Raw genomic sequence first — 26,975 nt, forward strand, 5'->3', positions numbered from 1 at the left:
TTTCATATTACAGAAAGTAGATTAAATGGTATTGGGGGCTGGGAGATGGGGAAAATAGAGAATTATAGGTTCTGTTGATGAAAAGCTTAGGAAAAAGTGGCGATAGGTGTATGACTTTGTGAATGTAATTAATGCCACTGTGTGGGTAAAAAATGGTTAAAATGTAATATATATTTTGCTATAATATAAAAAATTGATAATATAATATACCTCTAAGTGTACCCTTATTGAATTACACAATTTAAATGGAATTGTAGAATATGTGGATTAATAAAAGCTGCTACAAATAACTATATATTAGTTTCCTTAGACTGCCAGAACCAACTAGTCACTGGGTAGCTTCAAAAAAAATAAATTAATTGTCTTACATTTCTGGAGGAACTTAAATTCAGAAGTCTGAATTTAAGATGTCGAAAGATGTTCCCTCTGACATGCTCTAGGGGAGAATTCTTCCTTGTCTTTTCCTAGTTTCTGGTGGCCCTAAAATCCACTGACTTGCAGCTACATTACTCCAACTTCTGCCTCCATCTTTACCTTGTCTTCCCCTCTTTTGTCTTTTATAAGGACACTTTATTTTATTTAGGGACTAACTTATTGTCTGCAAGACACTTCGCAAATACTATCACACTTACAGCATTGAGAGCAGGATACGTTTTTTGAGAGTCCACCATTCAACCTCCAACAAATTCCTACCCTCAACAGGCATTTACTGCATGACAGACACTTGCTAAGCATTTCTCCCTTAACTATTTTAATTCTCAAAACCCTAAATAAAGTAAGTACTATTATTATCTACATGTAACAGATGGTGTAACTGAGATTCAAAGAAGCTAAATGATCTGCTCAAGGCCATACTGATAAGAACTAGAGTTGAGATAAAATACAGGGTGTGGTTCCAGAGTTTGCCTTTCTGGCCCAGCTATTGAAAAAACTAATGACAAAAGAGTACATTGTGGGAGTGGGGGAGGAGGGGTGTTGATTTCTGTATGTTTTTTTTTTTTCCTCCCACTTGTCATCTTTCTGTAAGCTTCTATAATTATTGCAGCAAACAGGAAGGCCCTCTTTGTACTTCATCTGCCAAGAAAAGCTTTCTCATATGCTATAAATTCTAGGTTTTCTCCCATTGTTTATATTTTATTTGTTCAACTTTGATCTTAACCTCTTCCTGAAGTCTCTCTCGTGAACTTCATACATGTCTTAAGTTGAAATTCATAGAAGATGTGTAAACAGCACTAATTATACGATTCAAGGGCTGGGAGGTGTCTGTTAGAACCCTCAACCAACTCCAAACCTCCCATTTCTTGTTTTAACTTTAAATGACATAGGAGGTCTGTGCCTCTAAAAAGAAATTCAAAATCAAATATATCTAGGTGAACACTGTGAGAAAGAAAGAACTGGGGTTGGACACTATTTTTTTTCCTAAATCACTTTTTATTAAGACAGCTTATGAAAGCCATTTCTGCTAAAATTTACTGCAGTGGAGAAACATGATACAGTAATTACTGTATATAGAAGTCATCTTCAATCCTGAGGATAATACAGGATATTCAGGGCTTGGGACCATCACAATTTGGTTACTCCAAAGTGTCTTGTCACAAAAGATTAATGATAGCTCTGCTTATCGATAAAGCACTTAGGAGCTTGGTTTCCACCATGCTAATATCCACAGGAGCAGTCCTTCATACTGTGGTTTTGTATTTCCTCTGTACACTTCATTTCCTTGCCTTTTCAGTTTTACTTTCTGGACTGCCTAAGTTAATTTTCATTGCTTTCTTTGGTATTTTCCAGTTTAAATCTCAATTTAATGATCTGTCTCATGTCTTAGTCCACTGGAGCATTATTTAGTAACCAACTTTTTCTCCTACAGTTCATGACAAAGTATCCTTATTCCCTCACAGAATATAAAACATTTTAATAGAGAGCATTCTTCACTTTCCTAGTTTTAACACCTTTACCTGAATATTTCATATGTAAAACTATGAATTTCTTTCTTCAAATTTAGAATACCCTTATGAAGAAAACAAAATAAAAAAAATGAGAAACAATTTATTTCAGAGTAAAGATAAGGGACTAGTTTAATGATTAAGGCATTAGAGATTTTGCTATAGCAAACCTACATGTATATTCTAGGGGACTTGAAATTTCCTTCTATAATCCAAATGTTCCTGATACGATAATTCCAGCTTCTTAGATTTTGAAAGGCCATTGGAAAAAAAAGCATTTTTTCTCATGTCTTACAGGGAAAACTATTTGCAAGAAAAGTTCTGATTTTAGGTTTCCTAACATTTGTTGAATGCATTTATCTGAATTAATGAGAAGGTCAACTAACAGAAGCAGTACCTTATATTTGTTGTTAGAATGTGTCAGAAATTCTGCTGAGTGTTTTAGGTACATTATTTCAATTTTATCTTCCAAAGTAAGAACTAGTAATATTTTTCTTTTATGGGTGAGAAAAACTAAGTTGTGAAATTGTCAAGTAAGTAACTTGTCTTAAGTGACGTAGCTGGTAGGTCATAGGTCAGTGGTGAGAGCCTTGTTTAGCAGTTTAGCCACGTGCAGTAGTCTCTCCCTGGGAGCTTTCATTTTTCCAGATGTGAACCTGCTGTTTGGATGGCTGTAGGTTACATCCCTGTGTGGACCAAGATTTGCTGTGTTCTCTGGGCCCTGAATGTCTCCTTCATCTCTTTCAAAATGGATACTCTTTCACATTTTTCTACGACAATTCTGTGACACTGTCAGGTTTGCTGATGGATAAAATGGATTAGTGTTTACAGTTCCGTGGCTGGCGAGCCCATTGCCATGAGACATAACCAGTGTTTCTGAAAATCATCTTCCTCCTTTCTGAAAAGTTTGATTCAATGGTCCTTCCTCTGGCTAATCTCCAATCACACACCCTCAGCAACTAAGAACAAAGAGAATTTTTGCGTGGGTAAGAATGGTGATACTGGGTCTGCCAACAGTTAAAAAAAAAAAAAAGAATCTTTCATGATTAAAGAATCCTGGCTCTCAATAAGATCCTTCATGTAGACTTCAAAAGAGAATGTTGCCTCTAGTAAATGCTTTCCTCTCCAAGTCTCTACTTCCGAGAACTTGTGTTCTAGTTTATGAAAGTCTCCTCTAAGTTTTATTATTTAATAGGCTGAGAAAATCAGAAAGATTTTACTCTGTTCTAATGCTTATGTTTGGCTGAGCAAGAATCTTCTAACGATGACATCTGACTTGAATCAGAATGAAGGATGACAAACCTGTAGAATGAAAAAAAAAATTGAGAATCAAATCTAGTTATAGGCAAAGAAAACAGTTTATTGCAAGACTATCGCTGAAATGTTCATACTAGTGGTAATAAAACTTAGTGGTTAAGAGGTGTCTGTCCTTTTTGATTTATCTCAAGCATCCCAAATAAGTCCCTTGTTTAGTTACTAAATCATGTGTGACTCTTTGGTGACTGTGTGGACTTGAGGCCGCCAAGCTTCTCTGCCCATGGGATTTCCCAACAAGAATGCTGGAGTGGGTTGCTATTTCCTTCTCTAAAGGATCTTCCCAACCCAGGGATTAAACCCATGTCACCGGCATTAGCAGGCAGATTCTTTACTGCTGAGCCACTTGGGTAGCTCCCAATATGGTAAATACTTAATGTTTTTGTTCAAAGAATTTCGAGTATGTATATCAAAGATTTGTGAACTGGATTTGAACCCTACCTCTTTCATTAAGTATCAGTGTGAACTTAGCCTAAATCCTTCCCTTTGGCTTTCATAACTTCATCTGCAAGATAGGAATTGCGATTCTAATAAAATAGATATAAAAACTTTAATGTAAAGTATATTTGTAGCACAGTGCCCAGCTTGTAAGAAATTATTCTTCAGCAGTAAATAGCTGTCATCATCTTCATTATCATCACCTCCATTATTACTGTTGACATTATTACATATCACTACCACACTTGCCTCTCCTGCCTTCTAGACAAAAATAAGAACAAAGCAAATGTAATGTCAAGGCCCAGAACATTTGCACTGAATTTTTGGTTTCTTCAGTGATGAGGACAGATAGTTTATTGAGGTATTAATGCTCAGTATGCTCTCAGTATTTCAAGCATCTAAAAATTAGGATGCAAATATCCCCATCTCTGCTCACATACCATCCCTTTTGGAAGGTCTGCATGGTTTCAGTTTGAGGCTCATTTGCTTCACCAGGAATGAACAAGTTTATATATTTTATGAACTGGTTTATTTATTTCATGAGTCATCTCATGAAAAAGAACCCTCACGTAGATTTTTATTTGAGAGGGAAAGGAGAACTTAGGGTAGGATGGAGAGAATATTTTGAAAGGAAATAGAGAAATTGCCTGTCTTGAAAAAGAATTGGAGGATAGGGTTTCACCAGTTCTCAGGGTGTGGGTCTCCCCATAGTAACTTTTGATCCTTTTGTGAAAAGATTCCTTCTATCTACTTGATTAACACACCCATCACCTCATATATTTATCTTGGTGGGGGAGAGAGTGATGAGAACATCTCCTAGCAAATTTCAATCATACAATACAGTGTTATCAATTGTAATCACTGAATTGTATATCTTTTACAACTACATCATTATTACAGGATTGCACAACATTAGCACTGCTGACCTTTGGGACTGGATATTTCTTTGTTGGAGGGTTGTTTAGCAGCATTGGTGTTGTTCAGCTGCTACGCTGGGTCTGACTCTTTGCAACTCCATGGACTGCAGCATGCCAGGCACCCCTGTTCTTCACTATCTCCTGGAGTTTGCTCAGGTTCATTGAGTCACTGATGCTATCTAACCATCTCATCTTCTGTCGTCCCCTGCTCCTCCTGCCCTCAATCTTTCTCAGCCTCAGGGTCTTTTCCAGTGAGTCGGCTCTTCGCATCAGGTGGCCAAAGTATTGGAGCTTCAGCATCAGTCCTTCCAATGAATATTCAGGGCTCATTTCCTTTAGGATTTACTGGTTTTATATCCTTGCAGTCCGAGGGACTCTCAAGATTCTTCTCCAACACCACAGTTTAAAATCAATTCTTTGGTGCTCAGCCTTCTTTATGGTCCAAATCTCACATCCATACATGACTACTGGAAAAACCATAGTTTTGACAATATGGATCTTTGTCAGCAAAGTGCTATCTCTGCTTTTTGATACACTGTCTAGGTTTGTCATAGCTTTCTTTCAAGGAGCAAATGTCTTCTAATTTCATGACTGCATTTACCATCTGCATTGATTTTGGAGCCCAAGGAAAGAAAACTCTGTCACTGCTTCCACTTTTTTCCCTTCCATTTGCCGTGAATTGATGGGACCAGATGCCATAATGTTAGTAACTTGGATGTTAAGTTTTTAACCAACTTTTTCACTGTCCTCTTTCACCCTCATCAAGAGGCTCTTTAGTTCCTCTTCACTTTCTGCCATTAGAATGGTATCATCTGTATATCTGAGGTTGTTGATGTAGTTCTCCTGGCAGTCTTGAGTCCAGCTTGATACCTGCCTTCTACCGAGCAGATAGATGCTAGTAATAACCCCGCATCCAGTTGGGACAACCAAAATATATGCAGATGTTGCCAAATATTACCTGGGCAATAAAGTGACCGTAGTACTGAAGTGGCAGGATTTTGCTTAAGTGATGCTTTCAATTGTGTGTATCTATAGAGGCTGTAATTTCTAGAGCTCAGGCAAAGGTCATTTAGATTCATAATTAGTCCAGTTCTTTTTGTACATATTGATCACTTCCAACAGTTAGAGGTAAGTGGGGACTATCTGTCTTCACCTAGTCCAGCAAAACTCTTAAGTGTAATGTTTCAATGATATCTAGTCTCAAGTGAAAATCTGGCACATAATCAAACATTAATAACTAGGTACATAAACAGTCATGCAGTTTGTTCCTTGTGCTCAGGAAAGACTTTCCATCTTTTTAGACCCTCTAAAAAATTCCTCTTGTATGAAAGATTCATTTCCAGGATCACCTGTCAGGATTAACAAAACTACTGGTTGGATCAGGCCATAGAGTCCTCCAATTTGAGGGGAAATAGACTCTCTCATAGGAGAGTCTGTTATAGTTCTGTAGTAATAGTTCCTTATCAGTTCAGTTCAGTCGCTCAGTCGTGTCCGACTCTTTGCGACCCCATGAATCGCAGCACGCCAGGTCTCCCTGTCCATCACAAACTCCTGGAGTTTACTCAAACTCATGCCCATCATATTGTAGTTCTGTAGTAATAATCAAAAGGCATTAAAGCATTGAGCTCATCAGCAATAGTTTTCAACAAGGTTTTGTTCACAAAGTCACTTTTGTGGCTTTTCCACAATGGAAACTGATTTTTAATATTCTCTGTACTAACTAGTTAACACTATATCAAATCAATACAGTGTTTTTGAAACACTAATGCCGCCACCTCTGGAGTGTACACAACTGTTAGTGAAACACCTGGGGTATGAATTCCTATTAGGGTATTTAAAATGTATTCAAGTCCTCTTACAGTGTGGATGAAAGCCATTTTAAATAAATGCTCATCACTCAGTTGATATGGATGCCCTGGAAGGAAAATTAAGATCACTGGACCCAAGCTTGGATAAAAGAAGTAGGACTGGACGTATTGGGCCAGGGAGGTCTAAAGACCAGAGGCCATTCCTTGGATTATTTTGGGATGAATAAATCCTGGGATTCAAGCACATCTAGATTTATTTTCAAGCCAAATTGTATTTGTAATAATTAAGATAAAGAAGTGTCTTTGTGTAAGGGAAACATATGACATTGCTCATCTCTCCAGGGTTGTACAAGAAACCTATACTCTTTCTTACGTGGGTCTTCTCTGAGTTCTATGTTGATAAGTCTGGTTCTCTTTGGACCTTGATAACCTCCAACTTTATGCTCTCTTTCCTCTCTTTATGATATTTATATTCTCTTCACTAATTTTGAAAATTTTGGGAAATTTTAGTCCCAACTGTAAAATTCTGTTTTCTTTGAAATGAGTAACTTATAATGACAGAGACTAGAAAAGCTGCCCCCAAAAGGCATAATGCGACAATGAATATATTTTTGTTTTGTCTCTCATTTTAGCATCCAAGACTACATCTGCACATGCCTTCTAAAGCCCTATATATTGTGGTTTCTGCACAAAGTATGAAAGAGTCATGCTTTTTAGTAGCAGATATTTTACGTATCACCTCTGCAGATATCAAGTTCATTAAGTTCATGTAATTATTCATCCAATCTACTGCAAGGTATTGTGAGAATAAGCCTCAAATTTGGGGACTTGCTTTAACTTCAGTTAGTAACTCTGAGTTAGATTTGAACATTATTTTTAATCTAAATAGTATTTAAGTAGGCCTTATCAATTTTGTTTATTTTTAGAAGTATTTATTTGTTGGAATAGATATCCAAACTTAATGCCTCAAGTGGACTATAACCACAAAGTATTATTTTCTGTTCCCCTAACATACCTTTGTTTCTAAATTTTTTGTCCCTTCACACTGGTTTTTCCTACAATGAGGTCCCATTTATCTTTCTTTTTCTTTCTTTGGGCTATCTTGTCTTTTCCATACCCTGCTGTGCCTTTTTCACCTTCTCCAAAGGTGGGGGCTTCACTCACTATTGTTTTATTGCTCCTGCTATCCCTGGCTCTTCACTGAAGAAGCTGTCCTGACACCATTTTTATTTTTATTTTTTTTGTGGCTCTTTCTATACCTGGCTGCTAGCTCTCTGGAAGCAGGAAACATGCTTTAGTCATTATTGCATTCTTAGAAACCAGCACTGTCTATGGCATAGAATGAGCATCAATAAATATATCCTGAAATGACTTGGGATTAAAATTCCAACTTACTCATAATTTGCATATCCTGATGCTTTGAAATTACTTGGTGCTTTTTCATTTACAAAGGAAGATATTTGTGGGGAAGAGGGAGGGAGAGTACCATTAAAAGCAGTCACAGTATAGACATTAGACTGCCTTCCCCAGCCAGCTCTATGTGATGGGGGGATGGCATGCGGTCAGACAGGCACTGGGAATGCAGACACTGGTGGCGTGTGGCAGAAGAGAAGCCACAGGAGTGCAATAATAAAAGTACATCTTATGATTCTTCAGTAAAGCTCTAAGTGTGTGAATGTTTGATGGCTCCTCTTAGGAGAATAGAATGAGAACAGAGCTTTGTGTCCAGATTTAATGTGGGGTTTTGGCAGATGCCCACAAAAACTCAGGCCTAGGGATAAGGGGGCAGTGAGAAAGTAAAGATGGAAAATTTGCAGAAACTCTTAAGAGCGTGTGTGTGTGTGTGTGTGTGTGTGTGTGTGTGTTGGTAAACACTGATAACACACACATTTTAAAGTTTAGAACATTCAAGCCAATTTTATGTAAAGCTCCAAGGAGCAGAAAGGCTCCCGAGTGACATGAGTTTACAGATAATTCACCTCCATTATCTCTTTTGCTTCTCACAGGAACATAATGAAGTATTGATAGTTACTGCTATCATTTTACAGATGAGGAAATGCAACTTCGAGAGGTTAAATTAAACTAATAATAACAATAATAACAGGCAGAATTATGTGTCCGGTATTGTATGCTTCACTGCATTATCTCATTTAATTCTCTCAAATAAAGCAGGAAGTTGTTACTACTACTATACTCACTTCACACTAAGGAAACTGAGAGATTATTTCCTCAATGTCATGTACGAAGTAGTGGACTGAGGACCAGACCTTTCCAGTTCTAAAGCCTCTATACCTAGTCATGACGTCACGATGCTATTCCACACTTCTGCTTGTGAATCTTAAAATCCAGTCATCTCCAATAATGCTTTTTTCCTAGTAAATTTTAAACAAACAAGTAAACCAAAAAAGAAGAAGAAAAAGAAAAATCCAAGAAATGGTTTTACCCTGCGCCCACCAGTTCATTTGCTCATTCATTTTAATCTAGTTGAGCTCTATTACCACACAGGAGTGTGGGAGTTCCAGGTACAGCCCGTAACTTCCTCCATATTCAGAATGGGCCTTGCATTCCATCAGCTAGCCACCTGCTCTGTTCATTCCTGTGATCACAGGCTCAGCCAGAAGCCCTGCTGCTCCTCCACCTCCTCTTCGCATTTCAAGTTTCCGGGTGCCAGCAGACAGGAACTCATTCCTCCCACCACATGCTGAGAAGGTCACCATCCCATCCTTAGGTCAGACTGAGGTGGGAGAAGAACCCTGGGAGGGGGGCATCCTCCCTCAGCTCACCTGTTTCCAGCTCAGCTCACCTTTTGATTTTCTAGATCAGAGGGACAACCACAGGGCACAGGGAAGGTGGGTTATGGCATTGGATGATAATGGTTAGCACTAGACGAAACTTAAACAGAAAATTTTATCCCTTAGTCAATTCAGGACTGAAAATACTTCAGAATGGCCAGATTTTCTGAACTTGGTTAGAAAGAATGCTGCCTTCCCCCTCCCCACCCTGCCCCCTTAGAAATTCCTCAATTTAGAAAGTTTTAACTCCATAAACTGACATGGCTAGGTTTGCATTTCAGAAACTGATTTTCTGACAGTCGTAGAATTCAAATTCTTTTTTACGTAGAAAGATGGGATAAAATCTATATCTAACTAATCCATGGTTTCCTAAGCTTCAATTATTTTCTTTTCCTTCCTTACTTTTGTCATGTACTGAGTATGACCTCTCCTGTTAATTATTTTAGTTACTTGCTATCTTTAAGTTTACAATTTTAAAAGCTTACGTAATTTCCCTAGCATGTTTCTAATATATTTATAATAAAACTTTCTAATAAACAGTGAATAAAACATGGTTATTAAAATAAACTGGGACTTCCAAGGTGGCACAGTGGTAAAGAATCTGGTTGCCTGTGTAAGTTGATGTAGGAGATGTCAGTTCAATCCCTGAGTCGAGAAGATCCCTTGGAGTAGGAAATGGCAATACTGCTCCAGTATTCTTGCCTGGAAAATTCCATGGACAGAGGAGCCTGGTGGCTATAGCCCATGGGGCTACAGAGTCAGACAAGACTGAGTACACACTCATTAAGACAAAAACAAAAAACCTATTTGTTTATGTACGGGATTGGCCAAAAAGTTCATTTGGGTTTTCCTGTAAGATCTTACAGAAATACCTGAATGAAATTTTTTGGCTCATCTGGTGTCATATCATTTTGCCTTTTCATATGGTCTATAGTGTTCTCTTGGCAAGAATACTGGAGTGGAGGAGTGGTTTGCCATTCTCTCCTCCAATGAACCATGTATTGTCACAATTCTTCACTATGACCTGTCCAATTTGGCCCTGTATGGCATGGCTCATAGCTTCATTGAGTCACCCAAGCCCCTTTGCCACAACAAGGCTGTGATCCATGAAGGGTTTGGCCAACCCAATAGCATCTAAAACTGTCTCATACCCCCAGCAGTGTACTTCCCACCTTTTAGACACCCTTGTAATTGCTAGGCTAGGACAACAGGGATAATGTTCTATACATCCGAAGGAAATATATTAAGGATCATGGGACAAGACAGATGCTATTTATGAGTAATATACAGATGTGTATGCATCTTCTTTGATCTCTCTACCTCAGTTCTGATTCTTTTTTACAGTTAGGGCATCTTTTTTCACCAAAGCAGAAAGGTGGATTTAGAAAGGAAATCAGACTCCTAAAGAGTAGGTATTCTCTTTGCTGTTGGCGGTCCTGAAACTGAGAAGGAAAGTCATTTGCCAGCTTAGAATTCCTTTCCATATATATTCGTTCTCTTGAGTGTATAGACAATATAGCTGAATCCTAAGTAGAATTTCATGTAATCATGTTACTTAGGACATAACTTCTCTTCCAAAAACAGGTGTCTATAGTCTAATTCATACCCTGCTTCTCTCCTGCTCATGGTGCTGACATGTGGTCTAGTGAAAAATGGTTAACAATACCACTTGCATATTGTCACATATCATTGCTGGGAGAGGTCAATCTGTCCATGACTCCACTGGGAGAGATTAATTAGAAGCTCCACATTTGGGAATTTCTGGGACTCTGCCCCGTGCGTCTCTTCACTTGGTCTGACTATAATCTGTATCCTTTCACTGTCATGAAATATGATCACAGGTATAACAGCTTTAAATGAGAACTGCAAGGCCTTCTAATGAACCATAGACCTCAGGTTGGGCACTGTAACCCCTAACATTGCACACATAAAAAGCATTCAGTAAATACTGACAGCAGCATAGGGGAAGAGTTTTGAAGTCAGATACATTGGTTCTACTGTTAACCAACTGTGTGATCTTGGACAAGGTAGTTAACTTCTCTTAGTTTCATTTCATAAAGTGAGAATGATACTGTTTTGTACCTTGTAGAGTTGTAGTGAGGAATCAGTAAGAGTGATGAGCCGTATTATAACCCGAGGGACAAGAAAAAAGTCAGGAATGCTGATCTAGTCTTTATTTAAAATTTTAACATTTTGTTTATCATGAATCTTTCATTAGTGTTCATTTTTAAGAAATGTTACATTAAAATATTATTAGTCTTGATTACTAAGTTTTTGATGGCTCTTCAGATTTTGAACCCAAGGTGAAAGCTTCACTTATCTCACTTTAAGTCTCGGCCCTGGTGAGGATGAACAGTAATAATTAAAGTAAATTACATAGTACAGGCCAGTACTATGGGAAACACTGAATAAATAATATGTAATATATAACTTGGAGAAAACTTTGGAAATTTATGTTAATGGGGATAAAAATCATAACTATGACAAGAGACTGGGCAGTATTTTTAGCTTAAAAAGAAATACCAGGAGTTTATCTCCATATGTAGCTGATGAAGACTGGATAGTTAGTGTATGAGAGTCTGAGTGCTTATGCATTGGTTTTTTAATTAATTACATGAGAAATGGTAAATGAATAAGTTGGAAGCTCTTTATGAATGTTACCATTTATAAAAAGATGTTGAATTTATAAAGATTATCTTTAAGCAAATAACACATTCAACATTCAGTAAATTAAAATTGTCAGTAAGTATGATATTCTATAGTTAAATGGATTTATCCTGAGAATTTCTTTTAGTTTCAGCTTTGGCTTTTGAGAAGTCTCTATAAAATGTATAAATCTATAAAATTCACTGCTTCTTTACCACAGTTCCAAGAGTAGATTGAGCCTAATAACCCTGTGACATTGCTGTGGACAGTCATGGTCTTTGGTTCAAACTGTGGTTATGGGTGCTAAATACAGAGCTGAATATCTGACAAAAGATTGCCTTTTCTCTCATGACTTGTATCGTAGCTTTTGAATGAGATAAATTTAAAACAATTTTTTGCTATAGTATAAAAAGGTAAGTTTATTGTCTTTGTTTCAGGTTCCTAGCATAGCTCCTAAAATGCTTTGAATTCACTCTCTTGTACACTAATGACATGATTCTTGAGCAGAGGCAGGGGGCAGGGGGTGTGTGCTCTGGATAGCTTTAGAATGGTGCTGCCCACCAGAAAATCCAAGCAAGTGACCAGAGTGTTAGAACTTTCAGCATCTTGTGCCCCCACACCAGGTCAGGTGATGAAGTTCATGCACAAATGGCCAATGATTCAATCAGATATGCCTACACAATGACATTTCAATAAAACTCCCTCTGTGACAGTGTTAGACAAGCTCCTGGTTTGGTGAATACTTCAGTTCTGATTATTTTTACAGTAAGGCATCTTCTTTCACCAAAGCAGACAGGTAGATTTAGGAAGGAAATCAGGCCACACCTAAAGATTGTTGTTGTTGAGTTGCTCAGCCTCGTCAGACTCTTGTGACCCTATGGACTGTAGCCTGCCAGCCTCCCAGGCAAAAATACTGGAGTGGGTTGCCATTGGTACTCTTTTTCCTTATTGGCAGTCCTGAAACTGAGAAGGAAAGTCATTTGTCATCTCAGAATTCCTTTGCATATGTATTCATTCTTCGAAACATATTGACAATATAGCTTATTCTTAAATATAATTTCATGTAATCATGTTCCATGACTGGGAGGGTGGCTTGTCTGGAGAGGATATGGAAGCTCTGCATGCCCACACCCTATAACTTGTCTGAATCATTTTTTCTGTTTGGCTACTCCTGATTTGCATCCTTAATAAACCAGTAAATATGAATACAATGTTTTCCTGCATCTGTGGGTCATTTAGAACCCCCCAGATTTATAGACGGTTGGTTAGAAGTATAGTTGGCCCCTGGCATATGAAGAGGGGGCAGTCTTGTGGGAATGAGCCCTTAACCTGTTGGGTGTGCACTGACTCTGGACCCTTGGTGTCAGAATTTAATTGTTGTCACCTAGTTGTTGTTGGAGAATCATCGACCTGCCAATGTAATTTAGTTGAGGTTTTCCTTAAAAATCCTTGCTGAGCTTCTTCAAATAGTTTGTGATTATACTAGTTTACAGCAGCATATTCACAGTGACTATAAACAAAGCTTATCTCTGTTTTCCCATTATTTCTATTAATCCCTTAAGTGAATTTTAGTAAGGCTTTGCAGTGGGAATAATTGATGATATTCATGGCTCAGATAGGAAATAATCCACGTGCAATGCAGGACACCTGGGTTCAACCCCTGGGTCAGAAAGATCCTCTGGAGAAGAGAGTGGCTACCCAGTCCAGTATTCTTGCCTGGAGAATTCCATGGACAGAGGAGCCTTGTGGGCGGTCCAAGGGGTCACAAAAAGTCAGACACAACTGAGTGACTAACACTTTCACTTTTTTCCCTAAGGTTTTACAATGGCAATAATTGATGAAATTCATATAAATAAAACAATTACATCTTTTAACATTGTATAAATACTCAGTTTATTGGATACATTTTCCATCTGTTACACTGGCATCATTTCTGCCAAGATGAGGTATTTCTCCTTCTAAAAGACCTGTACATCTGTTCATGCTTAAGTACTCTTGAGAACTAAACTCCAGGACATAGGAAGCAACATTGGGAAATGAAAGGGGTGAATGAAATTTGAACCAGTGTTACTCAAAATGTGGTACTTGAACCAGAAGCATTCCTATTGGTTGTGAGCTTCATAGAAATATAGCTTCATTGGCCCCGCTTCAATTTATCAAATCAGAGTCCGAGGGATGGGACCCAGGACACTGTGTGTTAACAGTTTTCCAGGTTATGCTTTGCTGTTCAGTCATTCAGTCATGTTCAGCTCTTTGTGACCCTGTGGGCTGCAGCACGCCAGGCTTCCCTGTCCTTCACTATCTCCCAGGATTTGCTCAAACGCATGTCCATTGGGTCAGCGATACCATCCAAACATCTCAGTCTCTGTCGCCCTTTCTCCTCCTGCCCTCAATCTTTCCCAGGATCAGGAACTTTTCCAGTGAATTGGCTCTTCACACCAGGTAGCCAAAGTGGAAGAGCTTCAGCTTTAGCATCAGTCCTTTCAGTGAATATTCAGGGTTGACTTCAATATTGAGTGGTTTGATCTCCTTGCTGCCCAAAGGACTCTCAAGAATCTTTTCCAGCACGACAGTTTGAAAGAAGCAATTCTTCAGTGCTCAGCTTTCTTTATCATTCCAACTCTTACATCTGTACATGACTACTGGAAAAACCGTAGCTTTGACCATACAGACCTCTGTGGGCAAACTGATGTCTCTGCTTTTTAATGCTGTCTAGGTTGGTCATAGCTTTTCTTCCAAGGAGAAAGCATCTTTTAATTTCTTGGCTGCAGTCACCCTCTGCAGTGATTTTGGAGCCCAAGGAAATAGCCTGTCACTTTTTCCATTGTTTCCCCATCTATTTGCCATGAAGTGATGGGACCAGATGCCATGATCTTAGTTTCTTTAAGGTTGAGTTTTAAGTCAGCTTTTCATTCTCCTCTTTCACTCTCATCAAGAGGCTTAGTTCCTCTTTGATTTCTGCCATTAGGTTGGTGTTATCTGCGTATCTGTGGTTATTGATATTTTTGCCGGCAATCTTGATTTCAGCTTGAGCTTCATCCAACCCAGCATTTCACATGATGTACTCTGCATATAAGTTAAATAAGCAGGGTGACAATACACAGCCTGCATAAGGAGATCCTTATGCAGAGTAAATCTGAGAACCCCTGCTGTCTCTATATTTTAGTCAAAACTAAGTTCAGGTGGGTAAGTCAGCGGTCATGAGAAGCTCAGATTAAATAGGAGGGTCATCAACTATCCCAGTTTGCTTGGGATTTGAAGCTTTCTAGGATGTAGGACTCTCGGAGCTAAGACCAGGGGATTCCCTAACAAACCAGGGAAGTTGGTCATTATGGTCAAATGATTCTGTGTTTATATACAAACAAGACTAACTTGCATTTCATTTTATTCCTGTTGGATATCCTTTATTCCCTGACTGATTTCCCTTAGGCTCTGGTCATGACCAAATTAATATGACTATCTTGTGGGTCGTAGATTTAGGGAATTCAGTAAGGAAGTTAGAGTTGACATTTTGTGCTTGCTGTAACTGCTAGAGTTTGATTACACTAGAGTGTGTGATCCATAACTTACCTCTGTGCCTAATTTTTTCTCACTTCAATGTTAGGTGTGCAGTAGGACTCAGAAAAGGTAAAAGCTGAGAATCATCTTAAAGTTCTTGCAAGTCACTTAAATTTGTTTATTTTTCCTTTGTTGTCGGTTCCTGTTGGTTCTCGTCCAGGTTATTATGAATGTCTTCCTTTGTTTCCTGACTAGTTTCCAGATACCTTCATTAACAGTGTAAATTTTCACTTATGTCCATGACTTTCAACATTTCGAAGTGTTTGTTGGACATTGCTTTTGATTGTAGATGGTTGTGACGGTATTGTAAATGCCGTTGAAAGCTGATTAATAGAATTAACAGCTACTAGTAATTATGCATGCCATGTTTACTTTACATATGGCTTTAATACCCACTTTGAAAGCTTACTTCTAAGGAAACAGAGTAGAAAATGCTCCAAAGAAAGAGTTTTATCTTTTGTGAAGTTCAAAGCTGAAACAAAGCAAAACAAAACATTTAACAGTTTGCGTCTGTCTCTAATGAAATCTAATGGGTTGGTGGGTGTGTGTTTCTTCTAACATAATAACTCTACACAAATTATTTGTTTTTAATGTCATGAAAACTCATGTTATATTCCTTGCTTTTCTTAAAGCTCCACAATGAAGGCTCGATTATGTTACATTCAAAAACAATTAGGTTTGACTATTTGGATGCAAACTATTGTTGCCAACATTTTGCAGCATTTTTAACCAGTGAAAACATTCTGCTTTGTCTATTAAAATGCTCATTTTGTAAATTGTTTTTCGTGTGGTTTAGTCTGTAGCACAAATGTTTTCTCTTCTCTCTTTGCAGCTAATTTTCCCTTGTTTATTCACACAATTTACTAGATAAGTACTATGAGTTATCTCTGAAATATGGGCTTTCTCTACTGAATCCGTGACTCAGTTTTAAGTATCTTAGAACTTTAGAGCTGGGTTAAATGGAAGAGTCATTTCCCAAGGCTTTAATATACCCACTTAGTAGCCCTGAAGAAACTTTAATCCTCAATGTGTGGCAGTTTGTATGCTCTGATCCATGAAACTCACTGGTGCAATCTACTTAGAATTTGGTCTGACCTAGATGACAGGGTGGAGAAGGCAATGGCAGCCCACTCCAGTACTCTTGCCTGGAAAATCCCATGGACGGAGGAGCCTTGTGGGCTGCAGTCCATGGGGTCATTATGAGTTGGGCACGACTGAGTGACTTCACTTTCACTTTTCACTTTCATGCATTGGAGAAGGAAATGGCAGCCCACTCCAGTGTTCTTGCCTGGAGAATCCCAGGGACGGGGGAGCCTGGTGGGCTGCCGTCTATGGGTTCGCACAGAGTTGGACAGGACTGAGGCGACTTAGCAGCAGCAGCAGCAGATGGCAGGGTTCTGTGCTATTCTGGGTAAAATTTTAAAGTCATCGCATATGATGAAAATTAGGTATAATCAAGTAACTACCAAAAATCTCTCACGTAGGTGCTATGCTGCAGGGTTACATACTACTGTTTCAAGTAAAACAGTTTTTCTCCTAATGTTGAAACAGATTGCTTGCTTTTGATTGCGCATCAGATAAAATACGTGGATCATGTTCCCTGGTCATCATGAACAACATATATGCTCAAATATGAGGATCATTCTCATCACGGTGAGCTGGGCTAACAGTGTAAGAGGCATGTATATTTGGAATATCTGAGGAAACAAGAGACTCAAGTCTCCCATGGCCTGTCTGTCTCCCTCTGTGCCTACCTGCATTAAGAGCAGTGGTAAGCAGACCTGCCTCCTACTTAAATTTTCATTCGTTCTTACCCCTTCCTTTTTGTCCTCTTCCCTTTATCCCTCATTTGATTCTCACTGTAACCTTAAAGAATTTGGTCATTTTACGTATCACATTTTCTTTATCTGTGGATGAACATCTAGGTTGCTTCCCTGTCCTGACTGTTGTGAATAGTGCTGCAATGGACATTGGGGTGCATTGTCTTTTGGAATTATGGTTTTCTTTGTGTATATGCTTAGTAGTTGGATTGCTGGGTCATATAATAGTTCTATCTTTAGTTTTTTAAGGAACCTCCATGGAGTTCTCCATAATGACTGCTATCAATTTATATTCCCACCAACAGCCTGTACAGTAGAAACAACCTCCCTGGTAGCTTAGCTGGTGAAGGATCCACCTGCGATGCAGGACACCCTGGTTCAATTCCTGGGCTGGGAAGACCCCCTGGAGAAGGGATAGGTTACCCACTCTGGTATTCTTGGGCTCCCCCTGGTTGCTCAGACAGTAAAGAATCCGCCTGCAATGTGGGAGACCTGGGTTCGATCCCTGGGTTGGGAAGATCCCCTGGAGGACAGCATGGCAGCCCACTCCAGTATCCCTGCCTGGGGAATCCCCATGGACAGAGGAGCCTGGCGGGCTGCCGTCCATGGGGTGGCAAAGAGTTGAATATGACTGAGCGACTAAGCATACACACACAGAGAAACTCAGCAACATTATAAAGCAACTGTACTCCAATAGTAATTAATTAAAAAAAAAAGGATTAGGTCTTTTAAAAAATCCCCAGTGACAAATGAACCTAATTAAGTTTTAACGATTTTCGCATGGTCACTCAGAATATAAGTAGCCAATATTTGAACCTAGGCTTCTTAACACTGAAGCGTTTCTTTGGCCTTTGTGTTATGATATAAAACTTGCCTGAGAGTAGCCTGCCTTAGCCGTGTGTGATGGAGAGCGGGATGGGGCAAAAGGTTAAGAACCTTAGGTACCGAACGCTGTGAAAGGAACATCCCGTGGAAATTACATCACTACCAGTCTTGCCACTCCTTTTGCTGAAGTGAACTTAAATATATCTGCTTAAGAATATACCTTTGTTTTTTTCTTCTCTTTCCTAAACCCTTGGAACTATGTTTCATACCTTTCCTCTAGAAAGCAAGTTTTGATGCTCCAATGACTTTGATACTGGTTGAAATTGTCTGATAGCTCTTTCCAAGTTCAAGTTAATGATCAAACGAGGCTTTTATCCACAGTGTAATATTCTACATTCCATCAGTGGTTTGGGAATTGGAGGGACTGACTGACTCATAGTGTGTGTGAAGTTGGAACAAAATGGACTTAACTATGGTCTTTCAGTTGTGTCTGTTTTAGCCGCAGTCATCTTTAGCGGTCCTGGTAATTTTGTAAGCCCACCATGAAGTTTTCCATGTCACAGTTCAGCATGTGTGTTTTGTTCCTTATCTAAGGTTTGCTTTCTAAGTTAGAATCCAAATACAAATGTATTGGGCTGTATATTACATTTGGGGGTTCATGATGTAAGAGGTATGAATGCAGTTATTATAAACTTCTAAACCATCAATGAGCTTTGAGGATATTGCAGTATGCATTCAAGCAAAATCAGAGCTTCATGTTTCAGCAGCTTCTTGCTTCATTTAAAAATCATTTTTTTTAAAGAAATGGAAATTTGCTAATCTTTCACTCAACACAAATAATGATGGGATCCTAGTTCATTTATATTCAGCTAGAGCAACATATTTATTCAGGTGGCAGATGTAGAGTGTTAATGGATTAAGGTATATGGACAAAGTGGGCAATTGTACTGTAAATGTTACTTAAGTGAATTTGGCCTGCAAGGGTATTATTGATTTATTTTATCTAATTTGGTTTGTATTGCAATTCAAGCTCAAGACTGAGGGTTGAAGTCATCTGTCTTCTATAGGTGAAATGGCTTCAGGTCACAAGGGAACTAAACTAAGTGAATAGGAAGTCTGTTCCTTAGAGGAAGCAAGGAGAGTGGAAATATTTTCCAATGGGGCGGGGAGTGTGGAGAGGGAAGTGTTGCTCTCCTCCCAAGGACACTAAGAAATCATATTCCAGCAGGAAGAAAACATGTAACCACCACTCGGTGAAACCTTTTGATTTCCCTGTCAATATTAAAACAACATCCTCCTAATAGCTGAGGAGTGGTACTTTGCAAAGCTAGGGGCATGGAGCTTAGTGATGTTGCTCATCATCGATCCTTTTGTAAATCAGCTGAACAGGAAGCAAGGTGCCTTTTTAGCTGATGGGCAAAGCACCCTATTGAGTGGTTCATGTTTGCTCTCTCAGTTCTCCACGTGTCCAGGCTTGTGAAGAAGAGTGGCTGGTGAGAACAGGAGAGCAGAGTTCTCAATTCTTTTTTGAAACTGCTATGAAATTACTCAACACCAAATTTGTCTGTTGTTGAATGATTGAACAAAGATTATAAAAGGTAAACTGTTGAATGCCCTTAACCTAACAGGAGTATAGTTGTGTGTGTGTGTGTGTGTGTGTGTGTGTGTGTGTGTGAGTGAGAGAGAGAGAGAGAGAGAGTGTCACTCAGTTGTGTCTGACTCTGTGACCCCATGGACTGTAGCCTGCCAGGCTCCTCAGTCCATGGGAGCCTCCAGACAAGAATACTGGATTAAGTTGCTATTTCCTTCTCCAATCATATAGCTCTAATCCCCCCAGTTATTATAGCCTTGAGTTTATCATGATCATAAAGTAAAAGAAGGCAGTAAAGATTTAAAAATAGGGTTGTCAGCAAACAATTTTGGTTCCGTTCATTAGTTTAGGTTCTCTGACACAGCCCTGTGAAACAAGGAAGGCTTCTTATCCTCTTCAATTAAGGAGAGGGAAATTGAGACCTCAAGAGGCCTGGTGACCAGTCCAGTGCTACCTGGGGCAACTGTCAAGTTTTTTTCAAGTGGAAAAGTAGTATTGCACACCTCTGTTTGTCCCCTGGCTCCTCTACTTCTAGAGTTGCAAAGAGACCTATTAATTAAACAAAGCAGTCAGACAGCTCCCCAGGAGCCTCTGAATACAGAGTCTCTGATGACTCCATGCAAAATGTCGCAGACCCCAAACATCTGTTCTAGAGATACAGTCAAGCTCCGCTCCACAATCCCAAGTTAACAACTTATTTCCTTTCTATTTTTTTTTTAAGTGTGTTGCAGCTGTCCACATATTTCAGAGGACAGATCTCGGTTTTAAACCTCAGCCAGAGTTTGTTTCATAGAAAACTCTCCACACTTCACTGTGTGTGCTAATTAGAAGCTTCTTACAACAAGCACATAAATTCATTTATACACTGATGAGTTTTCAGTTGCCAAATACCTCCAGTGAAAAGGCCAGAAAAGTGAAAATAGTCTAATGAATTTAACATTTATTTTTGTGCAAGCTTGGGTAATTTTTAGAATTGTTTTGTTTTTGGAAGAATGATTTGCATGTGCAGTGCATTTGATTTTTTTTTTTTTTTTTTTTCAGACTCTTGAAATACTATTTCCTGGAAAAAGAAGGCAAATTTTCTTGATTTAGAGGCATGCAGCCAGATACCTGGAGTTAAACCCAAAAGACCAGAAGTGAAAAGAAGAGAGATAATCTCTAGGTCACACATTCACAAGGCCTGAGGGAAAGGATGAAGAGCATCAAGGAAAAGATAAAGGTGACTTATGATTTCACTGCAGCATGGGGTAAATTTGTCTCTGATGTGAGCCCTCCAGCTAACAAAAAGCAGTACCCCACCTCCCTTTCTGTTACAGCCCTCCAACGAGGGACAGCAGGTAAATGTCAGTCTCATTTCTTACACAGAAATACAATTTTATATGCTGTTTGTTTTAAATCCTGTAATTTTTTAACTTTCCCTTTTATGAGACACACATATTTATGCATTCATCCATCAATCAGACATGTCCTGAGGACTGACTATTCCTCTGGCCCATAATAAGACAGAAGATCACTGTCTAACACAGCTCACAGTTGTGTGGGGAGAACCACATAATTAAAAAGCTAATGAATCCATAGTTAACAAAATTTTGAGTCAAAAATGATTAGATTTTAAATATGATAACATGATAAAGAATTATTAGGAAGAATGAGGGTCTTTGGAATAAGCGGTTGGTCATGAAAAGATCTCTCTAAGAAGATGAGTTAAATTATCTGAGTGATGGAGAGGAAGTAATTGTAGAATGCTTTGAAGAAGGGATCTTCCAGGAGGAGCGAGTAGAACAAATAGAAGAGCCTTGAGGCTAGGACGATTTTCCCCCAAATGGAAAGAAGGTCAAAGAGTTTAGACAATAGTGACTCAGTGGAGTATGTACAAGGTAAAACCAGGGAGATGAAGAGGGGCTAAGTCATGATCCTATAAACCATAAAGCAAGCACTTGTGTTTCATTTTTAAAAAAAACTTTGATGCAATTTTCTGTGACATCTGCAGGCTGAGTATTGCCCAATCACTTTATAGAAGCTGTTTCATAAGATACCTATGAAAGTTATTTCAGTAACCCTATGAAGAATGCTACAGTATTTCCATTTTCTGGATAAGAAAATGAAGACTTAAAGAAGTTGATCAACTTTACCAAGGTTATTTAGATAGTAAGAGTGAAACCAAATTTCCCAGCAAGATCTAACACCACAGTCTGAGTCCTTGTTTATTCTTCCCCTTTACTCCATATCTCCCTAACCCTATTTTCCAGAACCACCTGGCACATTGTACACATTATGCAGGTGAAATGTACAAAAACCCAAACACCATCTGAAATAGGAAGGGGGCGAGACCCTGTTGGCCAGAAGAAACTGTAGGAAGAAAAGCAGTCATTAAGAATGGCAGTTAATGGTAGCTGAATTCTGAATGGTCTCTTCTAAATTGCCTTATTAAATTCTGCATTCCCCATCATAGCTAGATTGAAGACTTTCATGACATCAGGAAGCCATCATTACACACACACAGTCTATATTATATTCATAAATATGGGTTTTATGAGTAACTCATTCATATATAGTCTTATATATGAGTTATATATTGAGGAGGGTTGGATTACAAATAGCCTAACAAGTATTTCTGGGCTAATATGCTCTTCTAGAACCTTGCCATTCTCCATCAAGAGAGGGGAATCTGTTTCTCCTCCTCTTGAATCTGGCAAGGCCATTGAGAGTGTCTCAGTGAACAGAATGTAGCAGAAGAGGCTGTAAAACTTCTGAGGCCAGGCTATGAAATATAATGCATCTTTCTCTGTCTCTCCTGGGATGTTTGCCCCCAGAACTCAGCAGTCATGTTGTGGGAACCTAGGCCACATGGAGAAGCCATGTGTAGTTGTTTCTGCTAACAGCCATGGTTAAGAACTCAGTCCACCGATCACTGTCAGAAATATGAATGAGTGAGTCTTGATATAATCCCAGCTTCCTGCCTTTAAGCCACCCTAGGTGATTTGTGCAATAGAAACCAACTGTCACCACTAGGTTTTGCCCAGATTACAGATTCATGAGCAAAATAAACCTGACTGTTATTTTAAGCTATTAATTTTTGTTATACAAAACACAACCAAAGCAACTGAAACATAATACACAGATTCACATATTATGTATTGTTGTTGTTCAATCGCCAAGTTGTGTCTGATTCTTCACAACCTCATGGACTGCAACACACCAGGCTTCTCTTTCCCTTACCATCACCCAGAGTTTGCCCAAGTTCGTGTCCACTGAATCAGTGATGCCATCCAACCATCTCATCCTCTGTCACCTTCTCTTGCTTCTGCCTTCAATCTTTCCCAGCATCATGGTCTTTTCCAGTGAGTCAGCTGTTCACATCAGGTGGTCAAATATTGGAGCATCAGCTTCAGCCTCAGTCCTTCCAATGAATATTCAGGATTGATTTCTTTAGGATTGATTGGTTTGATCTTGCTTTCCAAGAGAGTCCCAAGAGTCTTCTCCAGCACCAGAGTTTGAAAGCATCAATTTTTCGGCACTCAGCCTTCTTTGTTGTCCAGCTCTCACATCTGTCATATTATGTATATGTGTGTGTACGTATACCTGCACAGTTCATATTATACACACATGTATATACACATATATGTATACATAGTGAATATAAACGTATGTATAATCTAAGTATACATAAAAACTAAAAGTGACTTTTAGGAGACTATTCACTTAGCACATGGAGATGATGTAGTTATTTGATTAAAACAAGTAATGCTGAGGTTAGACCTTGATTTGAACTAAGATCTGTTTCTTAGCTCTTCTTTCTAGGTATGGCCTTCAGCAGGCTGGTCAGCATTTCTAATATTCATTTTTTTAGTCTCTTAAGTAGAGGTATAATGGCTCCTATTATATAGGACTATTGTATAAAGATAAATAGAATCATTTATATATCTCTTAACATAGTGGCTGATACATAATAGGTACTCAGCAGTTGTCTCAGTAAATATAAAATAAATATAAATATTTACTCAGTAAATATAAAATAAAAATTTAAATTATTATTATTATTACTCTCGCATTGGTCATGGTCCCAGTTTACAATTTACATCTTTTCTGCCACGAGTTCACTTAAAAAGATTTCAAATCTAAGTGCCACCCAAGCAGTAACATTATCTAAACAGTTTCTGGAGCATGTGGGAAAATCAGAGCTGTGGATAATTAGAGGTCAGCCAGCAGAACCCAAGAAAAGATCTTTTAACATATCTTAAGGGGAAAACAGAGAAAAAGGCATAGGAACTAGAAAATGTTCAAGGCAGAGTGAATATGTATTTTTCCTTGAACTTTATCCAGTTGTGGAATTCAATACGAAACCTTAGAAGTATGAGTGTCAATGATATTTCCCACCAATTAAATTTCATCCTAGCATGAATCAGCTGGCATAAATCAAAGCCTTTAGGGGAAAGAAGGTCATTTTGTCCATGAAAATGTCATCCTCTCTGTACAAACGGCACCTTTCAGGGTTGTAACTGTATTCCATAACAAAGGGGCGCATTGTTGTGAGGTGTTGTAGCTTAGCCTTTTTTTTCACAAAAGAGCCCTTGCTGCTGATTCAGTATTGTTCTTTTTCACTCACTACTTAGACTTAACATGTCATTTCTTGCAGAAATACAGGTAAATCTGGATGGTTTTGGAAACTCTGATTGGTTTACTGGTATCCTTTTGGATTGGGTAGACTCCTGACCATGTTGTATGTGACAGCTTGCTCTTATCTGTCACTTGCTGAAAGCAGAAAATTCTTAGACTGTGTTCTACCAGACTCTGTGAATCAAATGTGCTACCATGTTTTGACCTTACACCCTGCACCATTCCTCCATGATAAGTAAAACAAAGATCCCCTGAGTCTTTTGTTGAATCAGTGCCAGTTGGTGCAACATTTGGTGCAGACACCTGATTAGTAAGCTCTGCCGCATAAAGATCAGGTCAGGGGGAAGGAACTGAAGGAGCCTAAGCCACCATGTTTAACTCAGCCTTTGGATTGTGGGGCTGAGCCCGCCACTCCATTACTACCCAGTGCAACTGACTGCTGCTGACCATGGGGATGCTGCTGGTATCCTGGGCATCTAATCTGCCATCTAAAGCTTTGAGGAGCCACAGGGAGTTCAGTTCTCTAGCAATGGATTCAGATTTTCCGATTAGGGGAAACTTCTCATTTCTACTTACCTGATGCTTGATAGATAACTTCATTGTTTTTTAAAATTTTTCAGCCATGCTGTCTGGCATGTAAGGATCTTACTTCCTTGACCAGGGATCAAACCCATGCCCCCTTACAATCAAAGCATGGAGCCCTAACAGCTGAACAGCTAGGGAAGTCCTTTCTTCCGTCTTTCTTATGAATACTCTTGTTAACTCCTCCTCCTCAAGATACATTCTTGTCACCCTCCCACACCTTCCTCCCCTTTTAAACCTAATCTTCCACCAAGTTAGATGACTGTACTGTGAGGGGCACTTTCTGTTTCTCTGTATTTATCACAGATATCCCACATCCATTGTTGTTATCTTTATCTATCTTCCTCATTACACTGCACACTCTTCAATGAGAAAGATTATGTGTGTTACAGCACCCACAGTATCCCCTAATACACAGTCTGGCAAACAGTAAGCATTAAAATAATATTAAAAATAAAAATGAATGAATAATGTTACTAGATTCATAGGACCTCAAAGTCTTTGTAGTTGAACAAACCATTTCTGTAGCTTCAAAACTGAAATTGCAATTTAATTGAAGTACAATGTAAGTATATATTGATATTTAATAATGAGCTTTTAAAACTCATAAAATAACATGATATAGAGTAATAGGTTTATGATTTGTCTCTTCTGCAACCTTTCAGCTTTCTCTTTACCTCCCCGATACAGCTTGCATGCGCGTGTGCTAAGTCACTTCAGTTGTGTCCGACTCTTTGTGACCACATGGACTATAGCTAGCCAGGTTCCTCTGTCCCTGGGGTTCTCCAGGCAAGAGTACTGAAGTGGGTTGCCGTGATCTCCATCAGGGGATCTTGCCTATCCAGGGAATGAACCTGGGTCTCTTACATCTCCTGCATTGGCAGGCAGTTTATTTACCACTAGCACCACCTTATAGAATTCATAGAAATGAGAGGAAATAGTGGAGCAGTCTAAATTATGTAGCTTTAAATTCTGGTCTTGCTGTATATCAGGAGTGAGTCTTAGTTTTCTCATCTCCAAAGTTGTGCTAAGGATTGTACCGTTTTATGAGAATTAGAAACAATGTACCTAAAGTGCCTAGGACAAGGATCAGGATATAATAAGTATACATCATATAAAACTCTTCTCAAGAGTAATACTGTGTTCTTATCTTCACACCTTTTCATTATTACTCATTGCCAGCCTAAAGAGTAAAATGACTTTTCATGACATACATAAATTCTACATGGATTCCTCACTTTCCAGTCTTAAATCCTCCAATTTCAGATTATCTACCCAACTGTCCGACTCACTCTTCTCCAACATGTTCTGGACCTTTGAAGCCTTTGTGCCTTTGGTTATGCTGTGTTTTCTACTAGATTATTATTTCTTACCTGTTAAAATTCCTTTTACTATGAAAGGCCATATTGGGCAGCATTTGAAGTTATGGACTCTAGCGCCCTTACATTCTAGATCTGTGACTTTGCATGACTTTTTCTTTTTTAAACATTTTTATGCCTCAGTATGGGTATATATAATGGGGAGAGGAGAATACTAATTTCCTAGGGTTATAGGATTAAAGATACTTATGACAGTGAATGACAGGATGTAAGCACTGCATGGAATGTTAGTTGCTATCATAATCATTATCAATACTTTTTTCAGTACTTCTTCATAACTGCTTTCTCCTGTTATTTGTCAGATTATCTGTTCTTTCCTTAGTCTTCTGTCAACATTTTTCTCTGTATCTTTATTAAAGAACATAAAAATCATTAAGATTAATGCTATAGTATAGGGTTTGAATGCTTGCTACCCGCATAAAACTCAGTGTTTTAGGGAAGAAGTCATAATGCTCTTTTCCTAATCTCTTTTATCACAGGGCCTTAGAACAATGTTTTCTCGTATAATGTACATCAGCTAAGTGTGAAATAAATAAGAATAAATGTCTCATTGACTGATTTACTTTTTCATTGTCTTCTCCTATGAGGACAAGGGCACTGAGCTTGTCTGTCACTGATACAGTCCCAGAACTTGAAACATGCTTGATACCAGACAGGAAACGTTTTTGAATGAAAAAAGGAATGAATGAATCAATCAATGAATTAATCAGTAAATCAAGATATCCATATCTGAGGTTTCCTAAAA

This window comes from Muntiacus reevesi, chromosome 1 (genome assembly GCF_963930625.1).
Source record: "Muntiacus reevesi chromosome 1, mMunRee1.1, whole genome shotgun sequence".
NCBI classification, from domain to species: Eukaryota; Metazoa; Chordata; class Mammalia; order Artiodactyla; family Cervidae; genus Muntiacus; species Muntiacus reevesi.